Source organism: Schistocerca serialis, chromosome 8 (assembly GCF_023864345.2).
Source record: "Schistocerca serialis cubense isolate TAMUIC-IGC-003099 chromosome 8, iqSchSeri2.2, whole genome shotgun sequence".
Classification (NCBI taxonomy): Eukaryota; Metazoa; Arthropoda; class Insecta; order Orthoptera; family Acrididae; genus Schistocerca; species Schistocerca serialis.
The window spans coordinates 503942246-503968189 of record NC_064645.1 but is presented as its reverse complement, the minus strand read 5'-3'; positions in this window follow the sequence as shown (position 1 = coordinate 503968189).

The following is a 25944-nucleotide window of genomic DNA, read 5'->3' as shown; positions in this document are numbered from 1 at the left end:
ATTATCTTTTACTATAACTGCTAGTTATAGTTTATACAATGCTCAGGGTGTTTATATCCATCAAAAGAAAGGGTGAAACTAGTAGTGAGTCCAATCGGTTGTACGCATGTGGCATAAATTAATATTTACATTTGCGGATTTGCTAAAGCTAGCAGTGAGAACGCATCTTCCGTAATGTGTACTATCAAGGGGGCGGGGGGGAGGGGGGGGGGAGAAACACAAAAAACTTCAAGAAATCTATTAAGAACATTTTTTCAAATTTCAAAAAAATATCTTCTAGCACAATCTTATCAATAGTAGCGGATTTGCCATAACGTGTACACAGAGGGGAGGGCTGCCAGCATAAAAATGTTTTGAAAATTAAAATTTTCTTAATTTCCATTGACTTCTATTCACAACACACTTTTCAACGTAACATAAGTATGCAAGAAGGGCTCTGAAACTGATAAAATTACCACGAAATTTGTTGCAAAAGGTTTCATTCACTACAAAGTCTTAAAGTTTTGGATTAATTGTTACTGAAAAATTTAAATCAATTAGTGATTGTGGCATAAGAAATTATGGTCAGGTACGAATATTTTTTCGAAATCTTAAAATGTGAGTTGCATGACTAAATTCCAATATTTTCAAATGGTGGGCATAAATACCCCCTCCCTTCCCCCCTCGCTTTTGGTACAGATAGACTAATTCATGAGGAATGTTAGTGAACACAGGATAAAGGAGTTTGCAGCTCCAAGTCATTGTGAGCGGTCACTTCTGGGGGCCATCATTTTTAACTGACCTATCATGTAGGATGTAGCAGGTATTATGCTGATAGGAACAGATCTTTTTGTATAATGTTTAAAACGTGTGAAAGCAAAGGAGGGAAAAGGTGACACAGACAACTTAGCTTGTGGCAAACTGGCGGTGGGGTCGGGGCCCAAGCAAGTGGCCATAATTTGCACTGAGCGCCGAAATCCGATGCGTCTGGGCGGACTGCGCCGTACTAGCGCTGCAGTCAGTCAACTGGCTGGCAAGTGGCGGTAGCTCCCTTCAAACTGGCATTGCTGACGTGCCGACTGGGAGTTCGCATCTCCTGTCATTACCGTAAGATACTACTCCAGTTGTCAATTAGATAAGGAACAGGTAACATTCGTGCTTTCGGAGAACTTTTTTGGTGTGCACTGCTTAAATCATTTAACTTATATGTAAGTAATTATATTTAGTTACCTAGTGCTTCTCTCTGAATTTTAATCATAACAAGAAGCAAGACTGCAGCTATTTCACACAAGCCGTGCAGCCATAGATAATTGTTTTGCTCATGCGAAGGTGGGACAGACAATTGTGTGCCTTTATGGACCTATAAAACAGTAAATCTCAGTGTAACTCCCCTGCATGTTGTCCATTGCTACCAGCGCTCTTCCATGGAACGAAACACTGTTCAACATAGCTGATCGACTGCATCCCTCATTCGTTATTTCAAATCTGCTATGGTGTTAATATTTACTTGGTACAGTCTAACCTCAATGGAACGCCTGCATAGAAGTCTTGGGGGGGACTCAGGTCTGGAGTGTGAGGAGACCAGAGTCTCTGAGGAGCATGTCTAGCTCGTCAGCTGGATAAAGCTGTGCCATTATAATTGTGGACATGTAAGGTAAAATGTTGTGGTGCATACCCCGCTGAAAGACTGCTCAGTCCTTAGTCTCAACTTGTAGCAACCATGGCTCCAGAAAGATTTCTGGTGCATTAGATATGTGGCTCTGATAATTGTCTACTAGGGCCCATCGACGGTAGTCATCATCCCTACCAAGGGATCTACTTTGGGGTTGTCTGTTTTGCGCTCTTGCAACGCATGTGGGTTTTTTGCCCACACACTGTAGTTGTTTCTATTCATAAGCCACAGGTGTGATGTTGGATCATCAGTGAACGACACATGTACTAACAGATTCTCACTGTCTTTAGGTTGTAACAGGTCACAAAACGGAGTCTGTTGGGCTGCACAATCTTCTGCTTCAAGCTTATGCAGAATCTGGACACGGTGTGCGAAGTGTGGATTGTGGAATACGTAGTTCTCTATTCAGTCTCTAGTAGATGCAGGGAGGCCTTGTACAATCGCATCCTCTATGTGCCCCAGTATTTCTCGAATTATGGACGGCCTCACGGAATGTCTCTCATCACAAGCATTACCAATACACTTGGTTAATCCAACCCTTGAGTGTTAAACATGTGGGACCTTGATTTCTAAATTTACACACTTTTTAGTATATCATACCATTCAGACAGACATCAACAATAGCAGTTTGTTATTGTGTTGTAAGAATTCTGTGAGACCACCGCCAATAAAATATTTGGAGACTTGATGTTCACTTTGCACGATAACTGCATTGATAAGTCCATAAAATTCATAATACTAAAATAAGTACATAACACATTGTCTGGCTGGCAGAACTACTGAACAGTGTTATCATTTTATTACAGGGACTATGGTCTTCATGCACAAGTGTTTTGTTCATCTGTTATGGCTAGTGACCAGCAAAGCAACTGATACGGAACACATATTTGAATGACAATATGGATGGGTTGCCGTAGTGGTAATTGTTTAATGTAAATACAAATTTGGAGAGTAATTTTACATGCTTTAATAGTAATGCAGCAGGTGATCATAGTCGTTGCAGTGGGAGCGAGCTTCAGTGGAAATTTCAGAATATTTTCGGAACAGCACGAGAGGTTACATTGCAGACGTCCTTAGGAGAATAGGAAGGTTTCATCAAAATTCATGGTAAAGAGTGCAGCGTTATTATCTGCAGATGGCAGATCCGTTTACCTTAAGGCTTTTAAGGTAAACGGATCCTGGCTTCCCATACTGCAGCGAACGACCGTCGCAGGTAGCAAGAGGAGAACCGCACCGGAAATGACCGCGGAGAAGCCTTCGGACGTTGGCGCGCCAGATACATATAGTCTGCGGCCGAGAGCTAGGCTCCAGTTCACCACCGGCAATGGAGGGTGAAGCTTTGACAATGCCAGCCACTCGTGCTGGCGAAACGTCAGAAAAATCATTAGATGAAAGTCGGCCGAAGAACCCGAGTTTGTCAGAGAATATATAGCACCAAATCATTCTTTTTCACAGGTGCAAAGTGAGATATAACGTAATAAAGAAATTTCTCAAATTGATGAATTGTTTCATGTTTTGTTCAGTTTATGATCTGTCTCTCACTTGAAGTGGCATTGTTGGTCGAGAATGATGCCTAGATGTATGGAGGATGTCATCTGCTCAGTTGCATTACCTTTTACTGTGAAGTTCGTTTGGATCTCCTTTATAGAGGATACATGATTTTTGTCTTGGATGGGTTAAAAGGTATACTGAACAATTCACTGCACTCAACTAGATGGTTTCCAGTGCACTAAATACCGTGTGTCTACTTCGACGAGTGCTATATACATATATGATGTTATTAAAAAAATTTCCATTTTTCGTGATTCCTCCAAAATGTTTTGTCAGTGTTTGCTCGAAAATTACCTCAGAATAAACGTTGAACACTGCGCAGTAGTGCAGCTCCTTACACCAGCCCAAGTGTCATAGAGCATTGACTAATGAAGTCTGTGTGTGTGTGTGTTTGACATAGCAGAAGCTGCTTGACCATTTACCCCAAGCTTTTTAACATCCTACGTACAGTAATTGTGCTAGATAGACAGCAGATAGCAATATGGAGCACATGAGTATTTCATTCGACTGATTTCATGCAATTTTTTACAACCTTCTCTGCAATGCTCGATGGTCCCTGTCTAATGGAAGATGAGGTCTCCTTTGACCTCGTTTAGCTTTGGTTGTTTTGTCATATTTCCACTTCACAATAACATCATCTACAGTCAACTTGTGCAACTTTAGAAGAGTTGGATTTGTTATTCAAGTGACATCCAATGATTAGACAACATTCGAAGTCACTAGGAACTACTGACCAACCTATTCTGTTGTTACTGCTTCTCCGCTGAGAAAACAATACTCTCCTCAGTCCTATGATACTGATGGGTCCTCCTCTTGTGATATCTGGTGGTCAGTACTGTATTACAAAGGAGTGTTGGGATGATTCTTGTGGTGTCACTGCCAGACACCACACTTGCTACGTGGTAGCCTTTAAATCGGCCGCGGTCCGTTTGTATACGTCGGACCCGCGTGTCGCCACTATCAGTGATTGCAGACCGAGCGCCGCCACACGGCAGGTCTAGAGAGACTTCCTAGCACTCGCCCCAGTTGTACAGCCGACTTTGCTAGCGATGGTTCACTGACAAATTACGCTCTCATTTGCCGAGACGATTGTTAGCATAGCCTTCAGCTACGTCATTTGCTATGACCTAGCAAGGCGCCATTATCATTTGCTATTTATCTTGTGATGCATGTACCGTCAGACCAATGTTCACCAGTTATGGATTAAAGTTAAGTATTCCAACAGCTACGTACTTTATTTGCTAGACTCAAATCCTTTAACTGTTCCAGACCTCACGCCAGTCTGCGTGAGCTTAAACGCGTGCCTTTCGGCTTCACCTCCTAGTGACTTGGCTGTCTTGCCAAGTCACAACAAATGACGATGAGGATTTTGCGTTCGTATTATTGCCCTAATTTACTTGTGTCATGGCTTCGCCACAATCTCCAGATGTACTGTCCGAATTTTATCGCTTGCAGAATCAGCAGACGCAGGCCTTACTGAATGCCCTTGGACAGCTCGTCCAGGGTCAATGTGCAATGCAAAACGATGCGGCAGCCGCCGCTCCACCGCTACCGCAGCCACAACACGCTGTTGCACCACCTTTTGTCCTTTTGATTCTGCACTGGAAAGTTGGACGGAGTGGTCACGCCAATTTGGATTCCATCTCGCCGCCTACAGAATTAAAGGTAATGAGTGGCAGCCTTTTCTCATTTCCGCCGTAGGCGTCCAGACGTACCGTGTGATAGTGAAATTACTTCCCCGACGCGACGTAGCAACTCTGTCCCACGACGAAATTTTGTCTGCATTAGATGCATATTTCAAAGAATCAGTCAATGTAGTTGCAAAAGGTATACCCTCTTCCGTACAAAACGAACGGCCGGTCAGACTAATAGGGAGTGGGTTGCAACTTTGCAAGGCCTTACTAGGGATTGTGCTTTTGAGTGTGAATGTGGACTTCCTTATTCAGATACTATGGTATGTGATGCTATTGCACAGAACGTTTCTGATGTTCGTATAAGGGAACAGATTTTGAAACTAGTCAATCCCTCCCTTCAACAAGTGATGGACATATTGGATCAGCAGGACACACTTGACTTTGCTCAGGAATCATTTGAAACTTCGCCACCCGTGTGTTACGTTAACCGGCCCGCCGGGCGCGCTGCACGGACCAGTAAACAGCCCTCGCGCCCGTCCGCGCAGCTGCCACCAAGTTCTCGGCCACGTGTGCCGCGCCAGCAAGCAAATGAAGTGCTAAAATCATGCCCGTGGTGTGCTACTAGACATTCGCATGGGAATTGCCCGTCACGCCAGGCTATTTGCTTTTTCTGTAATAAAAAAAGACATGTTCAAAGTGTTTGCCAGAAAAAGCTCAGAATGGACGCTCGCAACCATTCCAGGTCCTTTGCTTCACGCCAGAATCGGAATCGAACCAAGAATACTCAGGCTCGTGAACCGTCGCCCAAGGAAATTCATGCAATTCATTCCACTCCGCCCAGTGCCACTCTCTCTAACAGTGACTGTGTTCGTCCCACAAATAGTGTGCGTCGACATCGACGGAAATCCCGTCAAGTCGCACGTGATTCTGTACCAGTGTCTGTTCACGTCGCATGAGACAGTCGCTCTTGTCGTCAACAGGACAATAAACTTTTTGTCGACTTGGACATTGACGGCAAAGTGATACCATTCCAGCTCGATACCGGAGCTGCAGTTTCCTTGATCAATCACGACACGTACAAACAGCTGGGCACACCTCTGTTGCGTGCCGCAAATGTTAAGCTAACTACATTTTCAGGTCACGGGCTCCCTGTGTTAGGACAGTGCAGCCTTCTTGCAACATACAAGGGACAAACAAAACTTGTGTCATTGTACGTCCTTCGTTCTTCTTCTGCAGTGAACTTGTTTGGTTTCGATTTATTTCAGTTGTTTAACTTGTCTATAGTCAATCAGGTCGTATCAGTGAAGCAGACTGTGCCTTCAGCCAGTGTCTCTCATCTATGTGAAGAATTTGCAGACATTTTTGCACTGGGCCTTGGTTGCGCTAAGAACTATGAAGCACATTTGGAACTGAAAGTAAACGTGCAACCGAAATTTTTCAGAGCGCGCAATGTTCCCCACGCATTGCGTGATGAGGTCGCAAGAACATTACACGATTTGGAATCACAAGGTGTAATTGAACGTGTGCAGGCTTCTCTCTGAGCATCACCCTTAGTAATTTTGCAAAAACCTTCCGGAAAATTGAGACTTTGTGTGGAGTTCAAGGCAACAGTGAATCCCCAACTAGTGACTGCAACTTTTCCCCGCCCGGAAGATCTTTTTGACAAACTGTGCCCGGGTAAATATTTTTCGAAGTTGGACCTAGCAGATGCTAACTTGCAAATTCCGGTGGACGAAGAATCCCAGCGCATTTTGGTGGTTAAAACGCATCTTGGTTTGCACCGATTCAAACGACTGCCATTCGGGTGTGCATCCGCCCCTGCATTGTTTCAGCAATATCTACAAACTGTCTGTGCGTCGGTCCCTACTGCAGCAAACTATCTGGACGATATTGTGATCTCTGGAAAGACGGAAGAAGAACATTTAGCCAATCTCAGAACATTATTTCAGGTCTTGCGACAAAATGGTCTTCGCTTGCGGAAGGACAAATGTGTGTTTTTTGCTCGTGACTTGCCATATTTTGGACATGTAATCAATGCCCAAGGCATACATCCGAGTCCAGAGCACCTCCGTGCCATACAAGACTTGCCTTCGCCGCAGAATTTGAAGCAGTTACAGAGTGTGCTGGGAAAAATCAATTACTACCATAAATATGTGCGCCACGCCTCTTCCATTTCAGCTCCGCTTCATCGCTTACGCCGTAAAGGTGTTCCGTTCGTCTGGACGTCGGAATGCGAACGTGCCTTTCGCCAGTTGAAATCGGCGTTGCTTTCCAGTACTTGCCTTACGCCATTCGATCCCCAGAATCCCCTTTTGTTGATGGTGGATGCATCGGATTTCGGGATCGGTGCTGTGCTTGTACACAAAGATGGATCGCACGATCGCCCTATTGCCTTTGCGTCTAAATTGCTCTCGTCTGCGCAAAGAAATTATTCCCAGATCGAGAAAGAAGCATTGGCTCTCGTATTTGGTGTTACAAAGTTTCATGATTTCTTGTATGGTCGTCACTTTACCATCATCACAGACCACAAACCTTTGACATCGCTTTTTCATCCGACCAAGCCTGTACCTCCACGTACAGCGCAGAAATTCGTTCGCTGGTCTATTTTCCTCTCGCAGTACTGCTACGATATCTTGTATTGGTCCACTGCTAAGCACGGAAACGCCGATGCGTTGTCCCGTTTGCCTGTTGCTGAGGATAGAGCATTCGATTCCTCCGAACTTGCTTGCATGTTCATTGATTCGGAAACCGATGACGTGGTCGAATCGTTTCCGATTGATTTTCGTCGTGTAGCTACGGCCACAGCTGCCGACCCTGTCCTTGCTACCGTTCTGCGTTTTGTTGCTACGCAGTGGCCCTTGTCAAAGTCACGGATCGAGGATCCGTTGGTTCGCCGATTTTTTCTCACAAAGAGAGACTTTTTGTACGACGTGGTGTTTTGCTGTTGCGTTCTGATACTGATCAGTCCAGGGTCGTGGTCCCACGTTCGTTACAGTCCTCTGTCTTACGACTTCTCCACCAAGGACATTGGGGTATAGTGAGAACGAAACAACTTGCTCGTCAGCACTGTACTTGGTTCGGAATCGATGACGCGATTACGCATATGTGCTCTTCTTGCATGGCGTGTGCCGAACAACAATCCGCACCACCGCGGAAATTCTTTGCATGGCCGAAAGCCACTACCCCTTGGCAACGCTTACACATCGATTTTGCTGGTCCATTCTGGAATGCTCGATGGTTGGTTGTGGTAGATTCATTCAGTAATTTTCCTTTTGTTGTCCGGATGTTTTCCACAACGTCATCTACCGCCATCCACGCGTTATCCGCTATCTTTTGCATTGAAGGTCTTCCACAGACTATTGTTTCCGACAATGGCCCACAATTCATGTCCGCAGAATTTCAGTCATTCTGCAAGGCCAATGGTATTCAACATCTGACGTCCGCGCCGTTTTCACCACAGTCAAACGGTGCCGCTGAACGTTTGGTCAGGACTTTCAAGTCACAGATGTTGAAGCTGAAAGAGTCGCATTCTAGGGAGGACGAGTTATTGCTCTTTTTGTCCTCGTATCGCTCTCAGCCTCGAGATGGTCGCTCGCCGGCTGAGCTGCTTCACGGTCGCCCTCATCGAACCTTGATGTCTTTGCTACATCCGCCGCATCAGGATCCTGCGCAGCGGCAGACACCTGCTTTTGCCCCAGGCGGCGTTGTATACTATCGCAACTATCAAGATTCGCGGCGTTGGCTCGCAAGGCGCATTCTTCGCTGCCTCGGCCGCGCTATGTATCTGGTTTTGGGGGCCTCTGGTGAGGTGCGTCGGCATCTCAATCAGCTGCGCCTGTGTCGTCGCAAGGGTTCTGCCGCTCCCCGTCTGCTTTCAGCGACGGTGCCGTCCGGTCAGCGCCCTGGGGACCCATCTACTGGCTCGCCTCAGCCCCAGGTGTTACCGACGATGCCTTCCCTTTTGCCCCATGGCGACGCGCCGCCACCGCCGCCGCCGCCTGTTCTCCCGCCGGCGACGCCCGCAGTGGACGCGTCGCTGCAACCGCCGGGCGCCTGCCTGGGTCACGCGCCGCCAATCGCTTTCCATGACCAGTTGTCCTCCGACATGGAACTCTTGCCCGCTCCGGACCACATGGCGTCTTCGCCCGTCAGGTGCCCCGACCCGATGGAGGTCAACCCTTCGGCCCCTCCTGTCTCTTTACGGGCGCATACACCGCATGTTGGCGTGCACTCTGGACTAGGTTTTCAGGCGTTTCCTAGCTCCCCTCGAACCGAATGGCAGAGAGCGGGTGGCACAGCCTCGCCTGTTGTTAGGCTCCCCACCTCGTCACATACGTCAACATGGGGTCCTCCCCACGGCGGGCGGAAGCCTTATAACACAACCGTACGCCGATTGGGGGGGAGGAATGTGGTGTCACCGCCAGATACCACACTTGCTAGGTGGTAGCCTTTAAATCGGCCGCGGTCCGTTAGTATACGTCGGACCCGCGTGTCACCACTATCAGCGATTGCAGACCGAGCGCCGCCACACGGCAAGTCTAGAGAGACTTCCTAGCACTCGCCCCAGTTATACAGCCGACTTTGCTAGCGATGGTTCACTGACAAATTACGCTCTCATTTGCCGAGACGATAGTTAGCGTAGCCCTCAGCTACGTCATTTTTTACGACCTAGCATGGCGCCATTGTCAAGAAAATGGGTTCAAATGGCTCTAGGCACCAAGGGACTTAACATCTATAGTCATCAGTCCCCGAGAACTTAGAACTACTTAAACCTAACTAACCTAAGGACAGCACACAACACCCAGTCATCACGAGGCAGAGAAAATCCCTGACCCCGCCGGGAATCGAACCCGGGAACCTGGGCGTGGGAAGCGAGAACGCTACCACACGACCACGAGCTGCGGACGCGCCATTATCATTTGCTATTTATCTTGTGATGCATGTACCGTCAGACCGATGTTCACCAATTATGGATTAAAGTTAAGTATTTCAACAGCTACGTACTTTATTTGCTAGACTCAAATCCTTTAACTGTTCCAGACCTCACGCCAGTCTGCGTGAGCTTAAACGCGTGCCTTTCGGCTTCACCTCCTAGTGATTTGGCTGTCTTGCCAAGTCACAACAATTTTAAGCAGTTAGTGTTGTAACAAACTGTCCTCGATGTTACAGTGAAATTGTAACAAATTGCCATTAATGTTACAACATCACTGTGACATACTGACCAATATTACACTAACACTGTAGCAAATAGCCCTTCATGTTACAAAAAAGTGTTACAAATGGCCCATGTTACAGTAAATGTTTAGAAACTGCTTTCCATCTTACAGTGAATCTATGAAATATTCTTCATGTTACAGCAAAACTGTAACAAACTGTTCTCAGTGGTCCATCAAAATTGTTGCTGCAGCTCTACATATTACAGTAAATTTTTAACGAATTTGTAACAATTTTACAGAGAACCTGTAACGAACTGTCTATGCTACAGCAAAAGTGCAGCAAATTGTCCTACATATTAAAAGAAAAATTTCGCAATTTGGCTTATAGTTACAGCAAACGTGTTACAAATTGTACTATGTTGCAGCAAAAATGAAAGAAATTGCTTCACGTAACAACAAAATAATAATATATTGCCTCATGTAGTGGCAAACCGTAATGAATTAGCTTCTGTTACAGGAAAAATCTAGTAAATCGTCCACCATATTTCGACCAAATTCTAATCAACTGAGCATGTTACATCAAAATTATAACAACTCACACTCCATATTACAACAGGATTGTAACAAATTCCTCTTCATACTACAACAAATTATGACAAATTGAGTATTAAGTAGGGACTGCCTGTAGGAGCGAAATACAATAGGAACTGTGGGTGCCTTGTGATCTCTTTGGTAGTTTTGCAGATCTGATGGGAAGCGTAAAAAGAAAAGCGATGGCTAATGACACTTTGGTCAAACTATGATAGGCCCAGTAAGCCAGAACTGGATAACCTACTGTAACACCATAGCTCTAATGCTTTACTGATTTATTTTGCCTTTTGTTTTAGTTTAATGTTATGATACAGAGTATCTGTAAAGGTTGTTGGATTGAATCGATAGCACAAAACTGTATACTCCTTTCTTTGTTAAATCATTGATGTCGTGGTTTGATTCTATGCAATGTAGTACATTTGTCATTTAAATTCTTTGTCTCAAATTGGAGGGAGACAAAACTTACTGTATATAATTGTAATTTGGTTTAAATAATTTTTTGTTTAGAACTACCTATATGTGCAAATGATATGTTTTGTTTAAAGTGTTTGTTTACTGTTATGCAAACTGCTGACCTTCATTTAGGATTCTTAATTAGTTTGTATGAAAAAGGTGTAGTGGTTCCCCTCGGGAACGGAACTGTGTAGCGCGCGCAAATTGTGGTTGGTCTAGGTAGAAAAGGTGGAATTGAGAGTCAATCGGGGACGAGCTACCAAACTGTGCACTGCCATGTTTAAAAGTTGCATACTGTGCTGGTTCCGAGAGAGGCTTTTCTGCTACTTTCCAATGCCTCGGATGGATGGATAAATAGCTGGAACGATTCTGGAATTGGTATTCATCATCGCCACCAAGAAGGGCCAGAGTCCAGCGATTCTGTCTGCAAATCCGCCTACCAACATGCAGTTGCCACCACATTGCGCAATCACTGTAAAGGAGTACTATAATAATGTACAGTGAAGGATCAGCTTATTGGGTGATTTAGTGTGCACAAATATAAGGTAACTTATAACTGAATTTATGTACCTACCTTGAATTTTTCCCTATCACAACACCTCTCAGGTTCCTCTCCATTTGAACTATGATTACCGAGTGTCCTATTTTGTGGAAAAAGTGAAAGCCTCAAAGTTGGACAGTTAATTACATAATGTTGTTTGATATTTGATGAGAAGGGAATATTCAGATTTACTGGGGATTTAGTGAAATTGTGGGAAGCAGTAAATGTAGTTTTGTGAAGTTTCAAAGTCACCTTTTTAATCATTTACTTGAAAGTAGAAGACTGTGGTAATAAAGACATTTTGCTGTTTCATTTATAAATTAAAGTTCTTAAAATTGAGGGTTATAAAGTTTTGCTTAGTTAATGATCATAGTGCTACCTGTAGTAAATTTTAAAAGGTGAGTCAGTTTCTTGCAAATTTGTCAACATTGTGTTTCACTGTCGTAAAAGTGGAAAACTGCAATAGTAGAAAATTATATGTTCACGATTGCTAAGTGTTTGTCTCTCTTGTGTTTTGGAAGTGCATATTAATAGTATAACGGGATCCACAGTTGGTCTATTGTGCTGATGCTAGGTAACAAGTAACGGGAAGACCACTATTTATGAAAACCATAATTTCCTTATTCAAAAGATAGTGAGAAGCAACCTGTTAGTGGATTCCAATTAACTTTCATTTTAAAAAGTAAAATATTTATTGAGAGAGACTTAACCTATGTCCAATTTATGATCCTGCAGTGAATGTTAATAGTAATGTTATGGTATAGCAGTAGCATACAGAAGTGTTATACTACTAGCTTTCAACAATCAAACCAACTAACATAAAAATCACTACTAATTGCCACGTGTTATACCAAAATTGTAACAAACTAAACTTATTGATTGACTCATTGGACAGTGAAATCATAACAGTTGTCTCATGTTATAACAAAACTGAAACGGATTGCTCTCTGTTACAATAAAAGTGTAATAAATTACCGTGTTGCAGCAAAACCCTTCAGGTTAAAGTAAAATTGTAACAAATGTCCACTCATGTTACAACAAAACTGTAACGAAAAACTCATATGACAGTGAAATACAACTGAGCCGTGGTAAAAATAGCTGTTTTGAAGAGCCCGCCGCAGCATGTAGTGTGAAGCAGTCGCCCTCCGTTTCTCGCGGTGGCGCCGTTGTGGCAATCGCAGCTTTGGTGTCTCCCTCTGGTGGGAATAGGGAAAGGTTGCCTGTTCACGTGCATTTAAGGCGCGCTATGAGCTCGTCAGTCGGCGTGTCTGGTCAGTTGGTCAGCCGGGTCAGTGTGGGGCAGTCGTGTCTGTCTGTCGTCCGGAGTGCTACTATGTGTTAGGCCGCCAGCCTGCTCGAGTTTGTTCAGGCAATGGTCATTGGCGGTTGGATCGATCGATTGGTTGGTTGCGCACTGGGACACAAGATGACTTGCCGTCTTGATCGTCGGCGCATGTGAGGTCGCCACGTGAGTCCAGTGGGCCCAGCCGAATAGCGAGGGATAGTGGCTTCGCGGCTGACACGAGAGCGACAGCTGTCAACCCGCGTCATCGGTCTGGCCGGTGCGAGCTGAGACGCCTTCGGTGATCGGCACGCCTTCCTGCGTCCGTTGGAGCGGCTGGCAGCGAACGGTTCGGGAGAGCGTTTTTTGGGTGCTGCGCCAGGTCTTCGCTAGAAATCGCAGTTGTTAGAAGTTAAGTGATTTGTGATATGTTGTTTCATTTACTTGTTAGATTCTACTTGTTTTCTTCGTTAGTCTCCTCCCCAGCTTGCTCGTTCGTCTCTCGTCCACATTTGTTAAGCAGTTAGTGTCTGTCTGTATGTCTGTCAGTCTGCCGTACGTTAATAGCTGCCTCTGTCATGTTTGTCGGATTCGGTGTTAACAGATACTTATTGCTTAAGGTGTAAAGGCCGAATTCTTGAAATATGTTTTTATCTTGCCTATCATCTTGAGAGACGGTATATGTGTAATGTAGAGCATGTTTGTATATTTGATGTAAGACTGCATTTCATGGGTTTTTATTTAAATGGTCATTTTAGTATATAAAGTTGCCACCCTACCACCGTAAGAGTTTTCTTTTAAAAACAAGTTGCACTTTCAGTGGCAAGTAATTTTTTAATGTGAGTGTTTTGTACCATTTCCATCCCTCCTATGGGGTGCATAGTTCATGTGTTTGTGGGAGTTGTTAAAATTTTTAGTTTAAAGCAATCTGGTGTGTTGCAGATTTGCACCAGTGTAGTCTTTCAGAGGTTGTTGTGAGCGGCAAGCTTCTCAGCCCGAAAGCTCATACTGTCAAAAAAAAAAAAAAAAAAAGCAACCTATTTCTGCCTCTAAGTAAATCGTAACCTGATATTTAGAGGGTGCTTTCTGATTATAATTTTTAAATTTTTAAATCCGTTTTTTTCTTTTTTTTAAAGAAAGTGTTTTTAGGAATAAAATTTCCATTTGTTGAAAGAAATTTGTTTTCATCAGTTACCCGCTGGCAACTACTTCCACGCTCACATAGTGTGATTAAATGTGTTAATGTTATTGATGAATCGCTAGTAAATAAAGTAAATTCTTTAAGAAAAGATTTTGAAAGTAAATCCATGGTTCAACAAAAATTGACCTATTTAACAGAAAATTGAGACAAGGTTGTCCTCCATTTTACAGCAAAACTGTGAAAAATTCTCAACATCGCTACAAAACTGTAACAAATTGCTCTCCATGTTACAGGAAAGTTGTAACAAATTGCCACTGATGTTACGGCAAATTTTTTCAAACTTCATTAAATTGCACTCTATGTTAGAACAGCGTTCTAACGAACTGGCTATTTTACAGTAAAGTTGTAACAAATTTCCCTCCATGTTGTAACAAATTGCTCCATGTAGCAGAAAAAACTGTAATTGCCTTCCAGGTTACTGCAAAATTTTTAGAAATTACTGTGTGGGGTGTTAGGGGAATAAGTGCACATATTTACATTGATTCCTCAGAAAAGAAAAAGAACAACATTGCATCAGTATTTACTTGCTCCGCAAACTAATAATTAAGCTAGTGTGAGCAGTATGTTTTTAGGTTGGTTAGCACCTGCAAATACGCACCATACAAGCAACACATTAATATTTATTTTCCACTGGGCGGCAGATTAATTACTAAAGTGTGGACAAGTGGAAGGTAAACGGACAGTATGTACTAACAAGCGTAGCCCACTTCACAGCAAGGTTACAACGATACAGGAAACATCAGGGGTAAATTACGTGATGTGTCTGCAGGAAGACTGTTAAATGCAGAGAAGAAACAACTAACACACAGAAGGGGGTACGTATTAACGTTCCAATGATCTGTACTTATACCCCTAACACCAAGTATACAGGGTGGTCCATTGATCGTGACCGCGCCAAATATCTCACGAAATAAGCATCAAACGAAAAAACTACAAAGAACGAAACTCGTCTAGCTTGAAGGGGGAAACCAGATGACGCTATTGTTGGCCCGCTAGATGGCGCTGCCATAGGTCGAACGGATTTCAACTGCGTTTTTTTTTAAAATAGGAACCCCCATTTTTATTACATATTCGTGTAGTACGTAAAGAAATACGAATCTTTTAGTTGGACCACTTTTTTCGCTTTGTGATAGATGGCGCTGTAGTAGTAAAAAACGTATAAGTACGTGGTATCACGGAACATTCCGCCAGTGGGGGAGGTATTTGATCCGTGATACATTACCCGTGTTAAAATAGACCGTTTACCAGTTGCGGAAAAGGTCTATATCGTGTTGATATATTGCTATTGTGATCAAAATGCCCAACGGGCGTGTGCTATACATGCTGCTCGGTATCCTGGACATCATCCAAGTGTCCTGACCGTTCGCCGGATACTTACGTTATTTAAGGAAACAGGAAGTGTTCAGCCCCATGTGAAACGTCAACCGCGACCTGCAACAAATGATGATGCCCAAGTAGGTGTTTTAGCTGCTGAACCGGCTAATCCGCACATCAGTAGCACACACATTGGGCGAAAATCGGGAATCTCAAAAATGTCGGTGTTGAGAATGCTACATCAACATCGACTGCACCCATACCATATTTCTATGCACCAGGAATTGCATGGCAACGACTTTGAACGTCGTGCACAGTTCTGTCACTGGGCACAAGAGAAATTACAGGACGATGACAGATTTTTTGCACGCGTTCTATTTAGCGACGAAGCGTCATTCACCAACAGCGGTAACGTAAACTGGCATAATATGCACTATTGGGCTACGGGAAATCCACGATGGCTACGACAAGTGGTACATCAGCGGCCTTGGCACGTTAATGTATGTTGCGGCGTAATGGGAGGAAGGATAATTGGTCCCCATTTTATCGATGGCAATCTAAATGGTGCAATGTATGCTGATTTCCTACGTAATGTTCTACCGATGTTACTACAAGATGTTTCACTGCGTGACAGAATGGCGATGTACTTCCAACACGATGGATGTCCGGCACATAGCTCGCGTGCGGTTGAAGCGGTATTGAATAGCATATTTCATGACAGGTGGACTGGTCGTCGAAGTAACATACCATGGCCCGCACGTTCCCCGGATTTCTTTCTGTGGGGAAAGTTGAAGGATATTTGCTATCGTGATCCACCGACAACGCCTGACAACATGCGTGAGCGCATTGCCAATGCATGTGCGAACATTATAGAAGGCGAACTACTCGCAGTTGGGAGGAATGTCGTTACACGTATTGCCAAATGCATTGAGGTTGACGCACATCATTCTGAGCATTTATTGCATTAATGTGGTATTTACAGGTAATCACGCTGTAACAGTATGCGTTCTCAGATATGATAAGTTCACAAAGGTACATGTATCACATTGGAACAACCGAAATAAAATGTTCAAACGTACCTACGTCCTGTATTTTAATTTAAAAAACCTATCTGTTACCAACTGTTCGTCTAAAATGTTGAGCTATATGTTTGTGACTATTACAGCGCCATCTATCACAAAGCGAAAAAAGTGGTCCAACCAAAACATTCATATTTCTTTACGTACTACACGAATATATAATAAAAAATGGGGGTTCCTATTTTAAAAACTCAGTTGATATTCGTTTGATCTATGGCAGCGCCATCTAGCGGGCCAACAATAGCACCATCTGGTTTCCCCCTTCATGCTAGACAAGTTTCGTTCTTCGTAGTTTTTCCGTTTTACGCTTATTTCGTGAGATATTTTGCCCGGTCACGATCAATGGACCACCTTGTATATCGCTTTATTATGGAAAAATTGTAAAAAATTGCACTGTAAACCTCACCATGTTACAATTGTGCCAGAGTGAATAGGTATTGAATATAACTGGGAGAAAAATGTAATTCAGGGTGCAGATTAACTAAAATTTGAGTTTCTGTGACAGATCAATTACTGGTTTATCAAGAAATCGCCACTTTCATTATAATGGAAAGTGTTGGTATTGAATGTTGTAGAGTGTGAATGTGTGTGTGTGTGTGTGTGTGTGTGTGTGTGTGTGTGAGAGAGAGAGAGAGAGAGAGAGAGAGAGAGAGAGCAAATGATGAAGACAGTAAGCAAATTAACATGGATGTAAGCTGCAGTAGTTACATAGAGATGAAGAGACGTACACACGATAGGGTACCATAGAAAGTTGCAACGAAGCAGTCTTCGGACTGAAGTCCAGAACAACAACAACAACAGCAACAAAAGATGCTATTTCAGATTGTTGCGTCTGCTTCTGAAGTAGTGAAGCTGCAGGGCAAAATTAATTTTGTTCCACTATAAAAGTTGCTAGATGGCAGATAGTGCTTCATATTCTGGGAAGATGACAGTGAACTTGAGATCTCTTTCCTGTGGCTGTAAACTGTATACTGCATAAGATATTTTAAACACGTCTCCTCATAGTAGTAGCCAATACCCGCAGGACAAACTCTGTACTAATCTTCCTTGAAATGCCAAAAGAGAAATAAAGAGTTAATCTGTATACCAGTCTTTTGAGGGATACTTTTTTTCTGGAGAGCAGACTAGAGAGTCGAAGGAATCAATAAATTGAAATTTTATGTTGAGATGATAGCTCCGTATGGTAGATGTACTGCCCTGCGGTGTACTGTCAGCTGTCAACACAAACACAGCAGATTGTATACTATAAGCCAAATGTGTTTGCTCAGAAACTTCCGTGTGCTTTCGGCACAATCATGGTTTTATTGTATAACGTATGACATTACAGTGGAGCATCTTTCTGAATGAGGTATGTTCACCTTGTGCATGTTTCATATTATAGAAAACTTTTTGTAGGTAACTATTAACAGCTGTCAAGATTTGAAGAAAAACATTTTGAGCTACCAGCCGTATATATACACACCTTCAATGTCAACTGGCTTCAGGTTTAGCGATTATCATCACAGAGAACTATAAAATAAAGGACAGAAAATCATATATAGTATACAAATGTTGTTATTGTTGTTGTGCTCTTCAGTCCAGAGTCTGGTTTGATGCAGCTCTCCATACTACTCTATCCTGTGCAAGCTTCTTCATCTCCCAGTACCTACTGCAACCTACATCCTTCTGAATCTGTTTAGTGTATTCATCTCTTGGTCTCCCTCTACGATTTTTACCCTCCACGCTGCCGTCCAATAGTAAATTGCTGATCCCTTGACGCCTCAGAATATGTCCTACCAACCTATCCCTTCTTTTAGTCAAGTTGTGCCACAAATTTCTCTTCTCCCCAATTCTATTCAATACCTCCTCATTAGTTATGCGATCTACCCATCTAATCTTCAGAATTCTTCTGTAGCACCACATTTCGAAAGCTTCTATTCTCTTCTTGTCTAAACTATTTATCGTCCACGTTTCACATCCATATGTGGCTACACTCCATACAAATACTTTCAGAAACGACTTCCTGACACTTAAATCTATACTCGATATTGACAAGTTTTTCTTCTTCAGAAACGCTTTCCTTGTCATTTCCAGTCTACATTTTATATCTTCTCTACTTTAACCATCATCATTTATTTTGTTCCCCAAATAGCAAAACTCATTTACTACTTTATGCGTCTCATTTCCTAATCTGATTCCCGCAGCATCACCAGATTTAATTCGACTGCATTCCATTATCCTCGTTATGCTTTTGTTGATGTTCATCTTATACCCTCCTTTCAAGACACTGTCCATTCCGTTCAGTTGCTCTTCCAGGTCCTTTGCTGCCTCTGAGAAAATTACAATGTCATCAGCAAACCTCAGAGTTTTTATTTCTTCTCTGTGGATTTTAATTCCTACTCCGAAATTTTCTTTTGTTTCCTTTACTGCTCGCTCAATGTACAGATTGAATAATATCGGGGATAGGCTACAACCCTGTCTCACTCCCTTCCTGACCACTGCTTCCCTTTCATGCCCCTCGACTCTTATAACTGCCATCTGGCTTCTGTACAAATTGTAAATAGCCTTTCGCTCTGTATTTTACCCCTGTCACCTTCAGAATGTGGAAGAGAGTATTCCAATCAACATTGTCAAAAGCTTTCTCTAAGTTTACAAATGCTAGAAACTTAGGCTTGCCTTTCCTTACTCTATTCTCTAAGATAAGTCCTAGGGTCAGTATTGTCTCACGTGTTCCAACGTTTCTACTGAATCCAAACTGATCTTCCCTTTCCTTAAAGTAAGGAAGCACAAGCAAGACGTACAATCATCTGGGAAATACTTGCTGAGCTGTACATTGATGGATCGAAAATAGGTTACAGCTGAATGTGAATTACAAATTTACTCCATAATAACATGCATAAATTCAATAATCTTCGAAACATTATGTACCATATAAATACAACAGTGTGTACTAGACGATCTTCGGCTGTTATCGACTAGTTAGCTCAGGCTTACAGCCCACATATTACACACTCACTGTCAAAAGACAATACCGTCAAAGATGACAAGAACACATCTGCATCCAAATAACGTAGGATGTATGCTTTAGAAGGTAAGAAAGGCACATATTACACACTAATTGACAAAGACAATGCTGTCAAAGATTACGAGAACAGCCATAGAATGTAGGATCAGTGCTTTAGTCAAGTTTGTCAATGATCATCAATTTTATCAATAAATGGCATCCAAAACATAGAAGTGTGGTAGAAATCTATAGTGACATTTTGTCTGATCATAACAAAACATTTAATACAATCACGATTATTAAAATGTGGTCAAAAATCTTGTGTGAATGAAATGGTATATTTAACAGGTGTTAAATCATGAAGCTACAATATGCCAGATAAACGTAATAACATTATTGAAATGGCGAGTTACGATTTCGGTCTTGTTTGTGTGTTAGACAGTTTTAGAGTAATAATAAAAAAACGAACACCATTATAGCTTCTTTTATGGAAGAAACATGTTAAAGTCGTGAATATAATGTAGTGTGAAGTAAGGTTCACAAAATTCAAAATAGATAATAGTAATCAAAACCATGAACCTCTTAGCTTTAATAGCTGTTACATCATGAAATTCTAGGTTTAGTGCATCCATGTAACAGCATTTAACTTCGGCTATTGTAACTCATATCCAGGCATACTTAACCAAGTGACCTGAGTGGTTCTTCTCCAGTAAGAAGGTTACATAAACAAATTCCGAGATCGGTTTTCTGCTGACAGTGTAAAGTAACCATGATTTAGTGAAGTGTTATATTTTTCAATGTTTGCCACAATCACAAAAATATGGCCTGGAACTATTTTAGTCGTTTCTTCCATCTGCCTAAATAAGTTCGTAATTGTAAAATGCACCCTGTAATTCGTCAGGCCGTGAAACGCAACGTATACCATAAAAGTAGACCCATAATATATAAATTACATCTATGGCGTGCAACTCCACCAAATCCACACGTAAAATGATCTCTTTGTTTCACGTCTGTTTGCTTGAAGCATTCCAGATTTCTGCTGTTCGAAATGCCTCTTCCTTATTGGGATTAATAGTCCTTCCGATACAGGTGTTTTCTGAACCATTCCATGCAGTCTGCAGCTGACACTCTAAATATTCATCAATGCAACTGCAGTGTGCATAGAATGCAATACACCCAGATGTATTTCACTTGCGTAGGAAAATGAAATACCGATATTCAATTTCTAGCATGAGCGTCATTACAACTAAAGAGGAATAATGGTTAGCTTACAAGGTGATCATTTCTGATGATATAGTTCTAAAAAAATTACAGTTCTCATGTCCAACTGAAATAAATTCGAATCGAGAACAGCTGCCAACATAAGTAATGTAGAAGTAAATATCCTCGGAGTAATGAAGCAACTTAAATCACTTATTAAAAGCATGTCTTCTGGTCTAGACTGTATGCCAGTTAGGTTCCTTTCGGAGTATGCTGATGTATTAGCTCCATACTTAACAATCATATACAACCGTTCATATACGAAACATCCGTACCCAAAGACTGGATAGTTGCACAGGTCACACCAGTTTCAACAAAGGTAGTAGGAGTAATCCATTAAATTACAGGCCCATAGCGTTAACGTCGATGTGCAGCAAGATTTTGGAACATATATTGTGCTCGAACTTTATAAATTACTTCGAAGAAAACTGTCTATTGACACACAGTCAGCATGGGTTTAGAAAACATCGTTCCTGTGAAATACAACTAGCTCTTTATTCATATGAAGTGTTGAGTGCTATTGAGAAGGGATTTCAAATCGATTCCGTATTTCTGGATTTCCGGAAAGCTTTTGGTATTGTACCACACAAGCGGCTCTTAGTGAAATTGCGTGCTTACGGAATATCGTCTAAGTTATGTGACTGGATTTGTGATTTCCTGTGAGAGAGGTCACAATTCTAGTAATTGACGGAAAGTCATCCAGTAATACATAAGTGATTTCTGGCGTTCCCCCAGGTAGTGTTATAGGCCCTTTGCTGTTCCTTATCTATATAAACGATTGTGGAGACAATAAGAGCAGCCGTCTTCGGTTGCTTTCTGATGATGCTGTCTTTTATCGACTAATAAAGTCATCATAAGATCAAAAGAAACTGCAAAACGATTTAGAAAAGATATCGGAATGGTGCGAAAAGTGGCAGTTGACCCTAAATAAACAAAAGTGTGAGGTCATCCACATGCGTTCTAAAAGGAACTCGTTAAACTTCAGTTACACGATAAATCTGTCTAATGCAAAAGCCATAAATTCAACTAAATACCTAGGTATTACAATTACGAACAATTTAATTTGGAAGCAACACATGAAAAATATTGTGGGGAAGGCTAACCAAAGACTGCGTTTTATTGGCAGGACACTTAGGCCTACTTAGGAGACTGCCTACACTATGCTTGTCCATCCTCTTTTAGAATACTGCTGCGCGATGTGGGATTCTTAACAGATAAGACTGACGGAGTACATCGAAAAAGTTCAAAGAAAGGCAGCACGTTTTGTATTATCGCGAAATATTGGAGAGAGTGTCACAGAAATGATATAGGATTTGGGCTGGACATCATTAAAAGAAAGGCGTTTTTCGTTGCGACGGAATCTTTTCACGAAATTCCAATCACCAACTTTCTCCTCCGAATGAGAAAATATTTTTTTGACAGCGACCTACATAGGGAGGAACGATCACCGCAATAAAATAAGGGAAATCAGAGCTCGTACGGAAAGATATAGGTGTTCATTCTTTCCACGAGCTATACGAGATTGTAATAATAGAGAATTGTGAAGGTGGTTCGATGAACCCTCTGCCAAGCACTTAAATGTGATTTGTAGAGTATCCATGTGGACATAGATGTAAAGGTCTCTGAGTAATAGATTCGCAATAAAATGTCAAGAAAAGCAAAATGTTATGTAATTTGCAGTAGTTTACAAAAAACTGGCTTTTTGTATGATCCACGTAAATATCTTACTTTATTTGGGCGTTCAGTCGCGTTTCACATTTTAACAAGATATCTTGAGTGCGTAGCCCACGATTTTTCATTGTTAGATTTAAATTCAAGAGGTTCTTACAGTGAAAGAACAAAGACATTATTAAAAACCAAGCATTTTGCTCTCATGTGGAAGACTGGTTGAAAGTCTCCACCTGACAATTTATTAGCACAAAAGATGAAAAACCTTACTCGATGTGGCGTTATGCCCATGAATATAATGAGTATTTAAACTCTCATACGAAATTTTCTGCTTTTAGCTTTAATCATGTATCAGATTTAAATTTCATTTTAAACATTGGTGAACTGTCAGTAGTCCATGACTACTGCTTCAAGGGCATAAAATTTGGGCTATGAGAGTAATTACTCGTCGCAGACATGGTTCCATGACGGAATGATGGGTCGTCATAGAACGCATTTTGCAATACTGTAAGACCAATGCCTCTCTCTCTCTCTCTCTCTCTCTCTCTCTCTCTCTCTCTCTCTGCAACGGCAGCAATAGCTAGCGAGAGAGAGACATTGTAACATGTGTCACCTTTGCAGCTGTGGACGTTATCAGTCTCCCCAGCGCTGACATCTGGAGATCTCTTTCACAGTAGCTGCAGGTCTGTCTCTCTCTCTCTGTCTCTGCTTGCCTGCCTGCCTGCCCGTCTGCCTCTCTTTTTCTCCCTCTTTTTCCCTCTCCAGCCAACCAAGTGTACGCAAGTGCATAATACACTCCTGGAAATGGAAAAAAGAACACATGACACCGGTGTGTCAGACCCACCATACTTGCTCCGGACACTGCGAGAGGGCTGTACAAGCAATGATTACACGCGCGGCACAGCGGACACACCAGGAACCGCGGTGTTGGCCGTCGAATGGCGCTAGCTGCGCAGCATTTGTGCACCGCCGCCATCAGTGTCAGCCAGTTTGCCGTGGCATACGGAGCTCCATCGCAGTCTTTAACACTGGTAGCATGCCGCGACAGCGTGGACGTGAACCGTATGTGCAGTTGACGGACTTTGAGCGAGGGCGTATAGTGGGCATGCGGGAGGCCGGGTGGACGTACCGCCGAATTGCTCAACACGTGGGGCGTGAGGTCTCCACAGTACATCGATGTTGTCGCCAGTGGTCGGCGGAAGGTGCACGTGCCCGTCGACCAGGGACCGGACCGCAGCGACGCACGGATTCACGCCAAGACCGTAGGATTCTACGCAGTGCCGTATGGGACCGCACCGCCACTTCCCAGCAAATTAGGGACACTGTTGCTCCTGGGGTATCGGCGAGGACCATTCGCAACCGTCTCCATGAAGCTGGGCTATGGTGCCACACACCGTTAGGCCGTCTTCAGCTCACGCCCCAACATCGTGCAGCCCGCCTCCAGTGGTGTCGCGACAGGTGTGAATGGAGGGACGAATGGAGACGTGTCGTCTTCAGCGATGAGAGTCGCTTCTGCCTTGGTGCCAATGATGGTCGTATGCGTATTTGGCGCCGTGCAGGTGAGCGCCACAATCAGGACTGCATACGACCGAGGCACACAGGGCCAACACCCGGCATTCTGGTGTGGGGAGCGATCTCCTACACTGGCCGTACACCACTGGTGATCGTCGAGGGGACACTGAATAGTGCACGGTACATCCAAACCGTCATCGAACCCATCGTTCTACCATTCCTAGACCGGCAAGGGAACTTGCTGTTCCAACAGGACAATGCACGTCCGCATGTATCCTGTGCCACCCAACGTGCTCTAGAAGGTGTAAGTCAACTACCCTGGCCAGCAAGATCTCCGGATCTGTCCCCCATTGAGCATGTTTGGGACTGGATGAAGCGTCGTCTCACGCGATCTGCACGTCCAGCACGAACGCTGGTCCAACTGAGGTGCCAGGTGGAAATGGCATGACAAGCCGTTCCACAGGACTACATCCAGCATCTCTACGATCGTCTCCATGGGAGAATAGCAGCCTGCATTGCTGCGAAAGGTGGATATACACTGTACTAGTGCCGACATTGTGCATGCTCTGTTGCCTGTGTCTATGTGCCTGTGGTTCTGTCAGTGTGATCATGTGATGTATCTGACCCCAGGAATGTGTCAATAAAGTTTCCCCTTCCTGGGACAATGAATTCACGGTGTTCTTATTTCAATTTCCAGGAGTGTACATTTCTCAGATGAGTGTGAGTGTGTGTGTGTATGTGTGTGTGTGTGTGTGTGTGTGTGTGTGTGTGTATGTGTGCACTTAATAGTGCACATTTACACAAGTCAGGTGAAGAAGCTTAGGAAATATTTTGAGCATTGTGTCAATTCAAGTGAAATTTAAGTATTTATTGAACATGGAAATAAAGTAATATTGGGATAAACTTTGAACACGGCGCCACTTTTACGCAATTCAGGTGAGGCTGTATGAGGACGTGTGAAATGAGAGGTAGAGCGTTTGACATAAACATGTCTATCACATTGCGACTGGATATTTCATTTTAATAGCTGGAAAAATACAGACCTGTATTTGGCTGTTTCGCTTTAACGACAGTTAAAATACTAAGCTCTGGTTGAAGAAGAGAGGAGAGAAGAGGAAGAGAGAGAAAAAGACTGTGGGGTGTGGTTACAAAGTACATCTTGGACTTTATTTAATCTCTCATCAGCAACTTTTTTTTCACTTTCCCACCACTGCCTTCTTGGATATTTAAATTTGTTGCCACTGTCATCTTGCAATTTTAATGTCCCTCCATTAATTTTCCCTTCGATATTTCCCCGCTGTCACCATCTTCAGTTCATTGGCGACTGCAGTGTTGACTAGCAGCTAACGCATGAAATATGCGCTACAGTCCTCATGCTCATACTACTCTTATTTAAAAAAAATCTCTAATAAAGCAGTTCATGGAACTGATCCATGTTTCTTTAACATGTGATTTTCCTGCAGTGCCTTAATGCTTTCGAATCTTCGCGTTGTTCTGAAGTGAAGAACCGGATCGTTACTGCAGGTCTTGCAGTTGTTCAGTCGCTCGATGTACAGACGTAAGAGCTGTTTCACTTGATACATACGCTACATTTGCGCCTTCTAATGTGTTCCTGGAAAACATTGCCATTAACAAGTGCAAGAGACTTGCGAAGGGGGAAACGTCTGATCAGTACAAATCCTCACAGTCATCAGCATCGCCGCAACAAAAACATATTTATTCAGAAACACGTAAGCAGTTACATAACTTGTAGAGATTTATACGTGTATCGCATATCTGAACAAATACTCGCGGGCGTCTACCGCGGCATCTACAACAAGGCTCTCCTTACTGTAAGTGCAAAAGCATGTCGCCACAGGCAGCCGTTTCCATGTTGCAAGAAACGCTCCTACGGTACGACAACGAAAGACACAGCGAAACAAGGAAACTAGATAAGAGCACAGTTATGTCAGAGAGCTCACCATATGAAATATTATGCCTCACGAGCTATCTCACAGTTGCACTACTATTCCGCTTACGAAATTCTTTCTAAGAAGTTTCTTACGTATATATCTCAAAGCAATGTGAG